Source organism: Trachemys scripta, chromosome 8, assembly GCF_013100865.1.
Source record: "Trachemys scripta elegans isolate TJP31775 chromosome 8, CAS_Tse_1.0, whole genome shotgun sequence".
Lineage (NCBI taxonomy): Eukaryota > Metazoa > Chordata > Testudines > Emydidae > Trachemys > Trachemys scripta.
Genome location: NC_048305.1, coordinates 92,049,510 through 92,060,457, shown reverse-complemented (window position 1 = coordinate 92,060,457; position 10,948 = coordinate 92,049,510). Strand labels below are relative to the sequence as shown.

At 43.3% G+C, this 10,948-nt stretch overlaps 1 protein-coding gene across 4 annotated transcripts in view; it reads left to right on the top strand.

The window, feature by feature from the left end:
- Positions 1-10,948, top strand: part of ATG4C (autophagy related 4C cysteine peptidase) — a 68,269-nt gene that overhangs the window by 53,632 nt on the left and 3,689 nt on the right. For 3 of the 4 annotated variants that reach the window (XR_004646767.1, XR_004646766.1, XR_004646768.1), the window contains exons 12-13: positions 10,027-10,079; positions 10,383-10,518. The exons of the other annotated variant lie outside the window; for it this stretch is intronic. The gene's annotated coding sequence lies outside the window, so the exon portion shown is untranslated. The remainder of the gene's footprint in view (positions 1-10,026; positions 10,080-10,382; positions 10,519-10,948) is intronic. 4 annotated transcript variants of the gene reach the window in all.

Sequence of the window (10,948 nt, the reverse complement as noted above, 5' to 3'; positions counted from 1 at the left end):
TGTCTGTACAGATTTGTTCCTGTGCTTTGTCAGGGAGTTTTTTTAGCAGATGGTGTAGTTTCTTTAGGTAATCCTCAGTGGGATCAGAGGATAATGGCCTGTAGAATGTGGTGTTAGAGAGCTGTCTAGCAGCCTCTTGGTCATATTCCAATTTATTCATAATGACGACAGCACCTCCTTTGTCAGCCTTTTTGATTATGATGTCAGAGTTGTTTCTGAGGCCGTAGATGGCGTTGTGTTCAGCATGGCTGAGGTTATGGGGCAAATGATGTTGCTTTTCCACAATTTCAGCCTTTGCACGTTGACGGAAGCAATTTATGTAGAAATCCAGTCTGTTGTTTCGACCGTCTGGAGGAGTCCACGCAGAATCCTTTTTTTTGTAGTGCTGGTAGGGGGGATTCTGTGGGTTAGTATGCTGTTCAGAGGTATGTTGGAAATATTCTTTGAGTCTGAGACGTTGAAAGTAGGATTCTAGGTCACCGCAGAACTGTATCATGTTCATGGGTCTGGAGAGAGAAAAGGAGAGGCCCCGAGATAGACTTTACAAAAACTAGACAAGCCATTTACAACACAAACTTTGCCTCTCTACAAAAGAAAAAGGACACTAAACTATCTAAACTGCTACATGCCACAAGGAATCACAACAGTAGTTCCCTTAACCCACCCAACAATATTGTTAATCTTTCCAGCTATACTCTTAGCCAGACAGCAGAAGAGTCTATCCTATCTTTGGGACTACCACTAGCTGTCACCTTCAGCCCCCAGCTAAAACCTCTCCAGCGCATCATCAAAGATCTACAACCTATCCTGAAAGATGATCCCTCACTCTCACAGATCTTGGGAGACAGACCTGTCCTCGCTTACAGACAACCCCCCAACCTAAAGCAAATACTCACCAGCAACCACACATCACTGAACAAAACACTGACCCAGGAATCTATCCTTGTAACAAAGCCCGATGCCAACTCTGTCCACATATCTATTCAAGTGACATCATCATAGGGCCTAATCACATCAGCCATACCATCAGGGGCTCATTCACCTGCACATCTACCAATGTGATATATGCCATCATGTGCCAGCAATGCCCTTCTGCCATGTATATTGGCCAAACGGGACAGTCTCTACGCAAAAGAATTAATGGACACAAATCTGACATCAGGAATCATAATACTCAAAAAACAGTGGGAAAACACTTTAACCTGTCTGGTCATTCAATGACAGACCTGCGGGTGGCTATCTTACAACAGAAAAACTTCAAAAACAGACTCCAACGAGAGACTGCTGAGTTGGAATTGATATGCAAACTAGATACAATCAATTTAGGATTGAATAAGGACTGGGAATGGCTGAGCCATTACAAACATTGAATCTATCTCCCCTTGTAAGTATTCTCACACTTCTTATCAAACTGTCTGTACTGGGCTATCTTGATTATCACTTANTTAAAAGAACAGGAGTACTTGTGGCACCTTAGAGACTAACAAATTTATTAGAGCATAAGCTTTCGTGGGCTACAGCCCACTTCTTCGGATGCATATAGAATAGTCCATTCTATATGCATCCGAAGAAGTGGGCTGTAGCCCACGAAAGCTTATGCTCTAATAAATTTGTTAGTCTCTAAGGTGCCACAAGTACTCCTGTTCTTTTAAAATCAAGACTCTCTGTCTTTTTAAAAGATATGCTATAGCTGAAACTGAAGTAGGGTGACCAGATAGCAAGTGTGAAAAATTGGGATGAGGGTGGGGGGTAATAGGAGCCCATATAAAAAAAAGCCCCAAATATCTGGACTGTCCCTATAAAATCGGGACATCTGGTCACCTAAACTGAAGTTATGGGCTTGATGCAGAAATTATTGGGTGAGGTTCTTTGGTCGGTATTATGCATGAGTATAGACCAAATGATCGGGCTGTAAAATCTTTTAATCTATTCTATCTTCATGCCCCACCATATGCTCCTCTATTTCTAGGCTTTAGCCAAAGTGGACATGGATATTTATATTAAAATTCTAAAAATAAAATAGTGAACTGGCTTGTGTCTGGGGGCACCGCTCCTCTCTTCTGGATGGAACTGGCACTGCTTGTAGGCCTAGACCAGGGGTGGGCAAACTTTTTGGCATGAGGGTCGCATCTGGGAATAGAAATTGTATGGCGGGCCATGAATGCTCACAAAATTGGAGTGGGAGTGTGGGAGGGGGTGAGAGCTTTGGTTGGGGGTGTGGTCTCTGGGGTGGGGCCAGAAATTAGGAGTTCAGGGTACGGGAGGTGGCTCCGGGTTGGGGCGGAGGAGTGGGAGGTGGGGGGGGTGAGGGCTCTGGCTGGAGGTGCGGGCTCTGGGGTGGGGTTGGGGATGAGGAGTTTGGGGTTTGGAGGGGGCTCTGGGCTGGGACCGAGGGGTTCGGAGGGCAGGAGGGGGATCAGTGTTGGGGCAGGGGGTTGGGGTGTGGGGAGGGGCTCAGGGGTGCAGGCTCCAGGTAATGCTTACATCAAGCAGCTCCCGGAAGCAGCAGCCGTGTCCCCCCTCTGGCTCCTACACAGAACCGCGGTCAGGCAGCTCTGCGCGCTGCCCCGTCCGCAGGTGCTGCCCCTGCAGCTCCCACTGGCTGCTGTTCCCGGCTAATGGGAGCTGCAGGGGCGGTGCTTGGGGTGGGGGCAGCATGCAGAGTGGAGCCCCCTGGCTGCCTCTACTTGTAGGAGCCGGAGCAGGGCCATGCTGCTGCTTCCGGGAGCCACGTGGAGCCGCCCCCAACCCTGCTCTGGGCTGGAGCGGGGCAAGCCCCAGACCCCGCCCCCCAGCAGGAACTTGAGGGCCAGATTTAAATGGCTGGCGGGCCGGATACGGCCCGTGAGCCGTAGTTTGCTCACCCCTGACTTGGACGGCTAACAGATGATAGCAGTTCTTCTTTAGCCGCAGTGGTAGGAGCCTGGTTTTGGAGTCTGAATATATGGATTCTGTAACTACTGCCACCATGAAGTGTTGAGTAGCCATTGTGCGATAGCTACCGAGTCCTTGGAGGCCACAGATTTGTTATTCTGGGTTTTATTTCTAGTTATCAGATGAATTCTTCTGAAAATGTCCTGGCAAGGGAGCTACAGGAATTGCTTCCCATCCTAGTACAACAAATATAACTTTCCTCTAGGAAATAGTTCTCCTGGAGTTCAAATGACTGCTCTGACTCCTGTTTCTACTATGGAACTGTGATAACTTGGCTGGCTGGGCCTGGGAGCATCACACAGTTACATCTTTTTAGTTCTGGGAGGGGAGGTGCAGTACCTACTGTGTAATCTAGAAGAGTCCTTTTCCTCTCTCGTCTGCCCGCCCCCCTGCCCAAAAGAGGACTGTTCTAGTGGAACAAATTTGAAAAAGGCTTCTCCTTTTTCATCCTTTATTGAAATCATAACCCTTTGTTTCTGACCTACTGGTTTGTTACCAGGGAAATTCATAGGGCTATTGCAGATTCATCATTTTGACTCCTCTGTTCTCTCTATATATCTAAAATTTAATTACAACATAGCAGTGACATGAGAACTCACTTTCTGATCTCAAATCCACATGATTTATAAAAGCGGGGTAAGAATGAAACATCCTCATCTTGGTACAGATTTTCAAAGTTACAATAGGTGCACGCTCCTGCACATCTATGTTTGCATGCAAATACCATGGCTGCAGATCAGACCTTTTCCCCCGCAGACATGGTTGGGTTTTCACACTTACCTGATCTTGTCTATACCCAAAAACCTAATGTGCCCATGTATGCTAGGTATTTGTTTCCCTAAATTAGACATGCAATTGTATGTGAATGCCTAACTTTGAAAATCTGGCTTTTTATGGACTTTACTGGCCTCCCTGGCATGCAGCCATATTGATGTGAATCCACTTTTTGGAACCATCCATCACAGCATATCCAAGACCTATATGTGTATTTTACTATGCCCTGATGCCCATTTTTTTAACACTAGAATACAATATGAGTTAAATAACTCCAACATGATGGACTTGCCATGTTCCACAAAGGTATGGGAGGCACTTCACTTTCTATCAAGCGTTCCTCTGACACATAGAATCTCTTCTTAACCACATTGCAAAACATTCCCTTTTCTCTATTGGTTTTCTGCCTTTTGCAAGGTCATTAATCTTCTAGTGATGATCAAATCTCATAAGTGTCAGAGGTTCAGATTAGCTAGTTAAGCACAAAAGTTTGGATGTTTAACCCAAATCTGAGAAGAAATATCTGAGCATTGTAGGTCTGTAGAACCCAAGATTTTCAGTACAAACACACCTTCTGCCACAGTCTTCCATCTTGTGTAGTTCTGGTTCCAGATGTAACCAGGAAGTTCAGATATAGGGGTGAAGATCAGATGCAGGGGCGAAGAACAGGATATGCTTGGAGGCAGGTATAGTGACATTCTTCTGAAGTTTACTGTTTCAGATTTGGACAAAAGCTCAGGTTAGTTTTTATTGTATTTTTTATCTCTACTAGAAAAACCAGGAATTCTTGTTTTATCATCTGTGTTCTAATCCTGGCTTTGCCGCAGCCTCAGTGGATGACCTTGGGCAAGTTTTTCCACTCTATAAAATGGCAATAGTAATATTTACTTCCCTTACAGAGATGTTGTGAGGCTTATGGCTTGTCTAAATAAATATTTAATTCATCACAAACTGGGGTCTTATACCCTCTACTAGCCTGCTGCAGACTAATTGTCCAGGTGGACTCTGTTGACTCTCATTAGCAGTTTGTTAATGTGCTTTGATCTAGTCCCATTTCAAAGAGGACTAGATCAAAGTGCATTAATGAACTGTTAATGTGCTTCAGCAGGGTCCACATGGACAGTTGGTTGGTGGCAGGCTAGTGCAGGGTTCAGTCATACCACAGCTAGCCTTGAACTAATTGTGCATGTTGACAAACCCGTAATGTCTGTAAAATGCTCTGAGATCCTCAAAAGTGCTACAGTATTACTATATAGAAAAGAAAAGCATCCTAGCACAAAAGATTGTGGAGAAAAGGGACTCTAAAAATAGCCTCCCGTTTAGAAAGGTACAGTACGAAAAGTGTGCAGGGAGCATACTTAATGCACTACACCTGTTCCTAAAGCCATGAGCATTCCAGGTAGAACAGCCATTTAAGCCCTGTGTAAGTTCTCAATAGTCTCGCTTGTATTTAACAGCACAACAAAATGACTCTTACCTGACCTGATGGATTTTCTCCAGGAAAGCAGCGAGCACAGCAGCAATTGGGGAGGAATCTCCCTCCGCTGGTGGGGAGGGCTAGGGCCTTGTGGGGAAATCCTGTTGGAAAGAGCCTTTTCCTTTCTCCTGGACCTCTTTAATGTGTACGTCTCAGCTCTTTATGAAAGTGGATGATTTAGGAAGTATAAATGGATACACTCTGGTGCATCATCACAGCTCAGCTACGCTTCATGGTTCTCTCGCCCTAAGAACGTGGGCTACACGCTTGATCAGCCAAGAGAAGCTGCTGCATCTCCACTGATATATAGTTCAAAAGGTGCGGTGCATAGCCACTGTAACAAGAAAAGGATCAGTTCGTGGCCCCAGGATATTAACATGTTCCTCAAACCACCCTTCCAGGAAAAAGAACAGGAGTACTTGTGGCACCTTAGAGACTAACAAATGTATTAGAGCATAAGCTTTCGTGGACTACAGCCCACTTCTTCGGATGCATATAGAGTGGAATAAATATTGAGGAGATATATATACACACATACACAGAAGTGGGCTGTAGTCCACGAAAGCCTATGCTCTAATAAATTTGTTAGTCTCTAAGGTGCCACAAGTACTCCTGTTCTTTTTGTGGATACAGACTAACACGGCTGCTACTCTGACACCTTCCAGGAAAGTTATGACACTAGAGTACTATGCAGGGGTTCTCAGGACAAATTTTTTGGTGGCCTCAGAGTGTGGCCACCAACTCTTGCTGGTGGCCTCTCTCACACTTTCCCCTAAAATACTTAATTAGCTTTAGGAAAAACAAATAATTATGCACATATACATGTCCAAATCATTGTAATTTATTTATTGCTAGCTAGTAAGTCTATTGTAAAAAGTGATATTGTCAAACATAAAAGTATCACTTTTCACAGAAGATTTACTCAGCCCCGGCAAGCCTGGGGACAAATTAAGCCCTGGACAGGGGGGTCGGGATAGGCAGTAGAGGCCAGGAGCAATGGAGTTGTGGGGGCCAGGAGATCCAGTGTAGGGCCAGAGACTGAAGCCCCGTGGCCCGTGGGATGAGGATGGAGCCTGAAGCCGTGGGGCCGGAGCCTGGGGTTGGAGCCTGAAGCCCTGCGGCGGAGATTGTCACCCCACCACCCCAGGGGTGAAGCCAAAGCCTGAGCCACACCGCCTCTGGGAAGGTGGGGAACTCACCCGTTGCCTGCTCCTCCAGGCTTGTGCCCCAGCTATCTCCAGAGAGGGGCCGGGACCAACCCCTGCCTGCAGCCCCAGCAGACAACACCAAGCCGGTGCATCCAAGAGCAACAGGGAGGGGCCACTGCTTTGCCCCCTTTCCCTCGGTCACAGCCCAGGAGGCTGCAAGAAAAGCCACTGGTGTCCGCATTTGAGAAATGCTGAGTTAGAGCAGATCAAACCACATCATAATCTTTGCTAATGATTGTTAGTTTTCAAATTGCAACATATTATGTCTCACATCAATTTCTCCTTTGATTTGAAGCTGATTGAGAGCAGAACAAAATGGCTCAATTATAAAGTTACCATACCTGGATCTCTCTAAAAATGAGCCCAACTTAATTTTAGCTCTGCATAATACTAAGGAAATCTCTGCTGTAATTTGGCAATCTTTTTAGGATGGTCCTGAGGGTGTAGCATAAAATAAAAAGGCAATTCACTTACATCAGACTTTTTGGTTTGCAGTTTAAGTTGATATATTTGAAATGAAGGCAAGGATTTGTTTAAACCTCTTCTGGAGTGAGACACCCATTTCCAGTGGCTGTGATATCTCAGCACGAAGCAGGGCGCGGGGAGAAGAGTAAGTGTAAGTAGGTTGACATGCTCCATACAGAGATTGTTCAGATTCACCTGGGTAAGGTAAAATCTCTTGAAAATGGAAGTAAATAACTACATTAAAATGGTTTATCCTACCTCCCTAACCTCCCCCCAAAACATAATGATCTGAAAACTAATTAGTACCACTCCCAGCCCCACCGTGCTCCGACATCCCCACGTTGACTTGTAGAGATGGGGATTGTAGCCTGCAAACCCCACTGAATCCATGGAGCCATGGGTCAAAGACAGGCCAGTCCTTGCTAGCACACCTCTGGAGATAGCCAGCCTCCTACCTCCTTGGTCAGAAGGATCCCACAAGAGCCATGATTCCATTAGTTATTCTCCCTGCAGCTAGGCACTATTCCCTGTGCCCCAGTGGTTTAGAAGGTTCTTGGGGGAGATGCTGCTGCTGCTGCTAGCAGCAGCAATGCCTAGACAGATTTCTGAAGGTGCTGTTTCCAGTTCATTTCATATGTGGAAGTAGGAAGCCTGTAAGTGATGGAGGGTAAGCATTGCAATGAATGCCTGAGAAGCCTGGCTTTCTGCTCCCACACGTACACCACACCATATAGCTGTTATAGTCCTCAGACGACCACTCTCGCCCCATCCTGCACTCGCTCCTCTCGCTCTCTTTTTCCCAGACAGTTCAGGAAAGTGGATGGCTCAGAGCATTAGCAATGGGATACAGATCCTTTCACGTCTAGATCACTAGTTTAAATTCAGTCATGGGGCCCACTTCTCCCATTGCAGAATGCAAGCAACTCCCATTGATTTTCAATGAGAGTTCCACTGACTTCAAAGAGAATGAATTACATAATGCAATGGGACACCAGGGACCAAGGTTGGTAGTGACCCACATTTGTTACCATGTGAGGGGTATTTGGTGGTCATACCCACTTTCCAGCAGATAAACCTCCACCAATGTCAGGACTAGTCGGTCCACTCATTGTCAGTATCTGCCATTGATTGTCTGGCTCTGAAGACTGGGTTATCCTGTCAGCCCTTGAGGTGATCCCATCAGGTCAAGGGTGAGGAAGCTTGTTTTATGGATCTCACATAGGAATAAGCTTAGGATAGCACTGCAAGATGACAGGCTCCACCCAGCAGTAGTTGCTATAGGAATGTGTGAAAGAGATTTCGTTCTCCATGCCTACCAATGGGTCACTTTTCACAGAAAGAACATTGTCTTAAGATTGTCATGGTTTTAGGGATTGCCTCATTTGAACTGGTTGCTCTATGCTGTCCTGATGGCCCAGTGATGGCATCAGACTGTGAAACTGGCTCTTGGCCCCTCTGATTGTGTTTGTTGTCTGCAGCAGCATTTCTGATCCCCTGCTCTCTGTGTACTGTTATGAGACTAGCCCATCGAAACTGTCAATATAGTTTATTCCACGGCACACTTATTCCCTCATTTACTCCAATGCATTTGAAAATCCTTAAGTATCAAGAGACATGGAATTAAAAAATAACAACCACCAAGTAAAAACAAAGCCATAACAACCAGGGGGCCAAATTCAACCCAGATGCAATTTTGTCAGAATAGAACCAGGGATAGAATTTAACTCACAGCATGTCTGAATCTTGTCAGTTGAAATAAAAGTGCAGCCATTGTAATAACAAATTCTGACTGTGTCACTTTCTCTAGATAAATGTAGAGGAAAATTTAAGGCATCAAGGGAAGGAGCTTAAAATCAGGTGATGCCCACATAATACACGCTGGAGAGGGAATCCTGGCAAGAATTTGATTGTGTGTATCTGTGTGTGTATTACCTATAGGTATAGGTATGTATATTAGAAATTCACAAGTATTCACAAGTCTAAGTCAAAACATCTAGAATGTTTCACTGGATGCAAAAAAATTCCTTGCAGCAAGATCAATTTTTGCAATAAACTAAATAATCCCAACCCTTTAAGTAGGTGACCATAGTTAACATTCACATTTCCTTACACTTTGCAAGTGGTGAATGAGAGGTCTGATTAAACATGATACAAAAAGAGCTTGCAAGTAGCACTGTTTACTAACATTTCAATTTCTATGCCTCATTTATTAGACTTAGAATAAAAAGGTTAGAGGGGTGTTTGGGATTGTCTTTAACCTTGATGATATTTCCACTGAAGCAGCATAATGGCTCTTAATTGCTTAAGTGAAGAGAACATGTTGACATGTCCTTCTTTGTGCTTAAAGCTCTGTGCCTAAACCATTATGCTAATTCAAGCATTATATACACCAAAGTATTTATGGGACTGACACAAGTGATGTTGCAGGTAAAGGGCTGTGAAATGGTCTGTAAACAGAGAGAATTGATTCCAGGCCCAAAGCAATGCTGTTAAAGTCACAGACATTGAACAGCCAGCCCTACAATTTCTATCCAGATTGTCAAACTGGGTCAGACAGTGTCAGCAGGGCTGCCATTATAGATCAGATGGGTGGTTTAATAATATGTAAACCAACCACATAAATGGAAATTAACGTGGAAGCATTGAGTACCTGATTCTGGCTTTTTTTTTTTTTTTTTTTTTTTTGCACAGCCGTTTTGATCACAGAATTCTGAGTTGCAACATTTGCTAAAACATTTAGGTGTAAAAAAGTAAATCAGCATTACAGATTGTAATTGTATTTCCCTAAGTCAAGAGAGCAGCACTGCAGCCTGAAGAGATCACCGAAGAATATGTGTATCATTTAAATCTTTGTGCAATAATATAAAATAAAAAAATCCATAGATTTGACCCACTAGTCCTTCAGTATATTTAGTTTTATACATTATCTGCCTTTTCATACTAGGGAGTGAGGTTAATATGTAAAAGAGCACTGTTACTTTTAAAATAAAACAGTTTTCAAATATCATCTTACATGGTTTACTAATAACCACAGACTCTCAAAACTGAAAGAATTTTAAAAGTCTAATTTGCTTCTCATCCTTTTATGCCATTTATTTACTTTTTGTATTTCACTCACATAAATCAATTCAATTAGAAACTTTTTTTTTCTACTTATTTTCACTCTAGGTTCTGATGTACTAGCCCAATTCTTTTCTGTTTCGCTTTAAACTGATGCAGAGGTATGTTTAAATCTCTCACTCACATCTAATGTATTTTCATTCAAATATTTTAATATATTTTTAATGTCATGAAAACATTTAAATTCATACTCAAATTCATGTGTAAATTGTAAGTTCAGACAAAAATCTTATATTCATAGCTGTTTGTAAGGAACTAGCATACTTCGGACATGATTAAAATAATACTAAATAATAATTTAAAAAAAGATTTTGTAATACCTCTTTCCTTTTTAGAAAAATCTAAATGTTGAACCTAAACTCGTGCGTGTCCTTTGAAATGTAATGTGTTTTGATCTGATTTAGAAGTGATTCAGCAAGAGGGATATTTTTGATTAAATGGACCTTGTTGCACAGGAAAAATCTGGACAAGTTGCTGCCTGTTTCTTCAACCTCCTCCTTCACAACAAGATGCTGTTTCTCCAGCAAAGTACACTGCAAGGTACACACCAAGGACATACTTCTTTCCCCCTCTGTGGAAAAGTTCTGTTTCAGTGCTGTTTCCTTGTTCACAGATTTCTGCATTGTTGAGAATGTCATTCTGTAAAAACTGCACCAGACCAAACGACTCAAAGACAGATTTTGGCATCATGCATCCCAGCTTAACATGTCTGCCAACGGGGTTATAATGTTCTGACTGTTTCTTGGACCACTGGCAAATATTTATATGGCACTATAATATATCAGATCTATATGGTGATTGTAAAGAGGTGTCAATATTTGCATATTAAGCCACGATGTAAATATTTTTAATGGTTCCTAGGGTAGAATAGCAGAAATAGTCTAACCCCGGGTTGAGTCCCCAGTGCACTTTGGAGTTCCCTTAGACAAAACCCATTCACATGGGAAGGGGTTAATTTTACCCTTGCAAT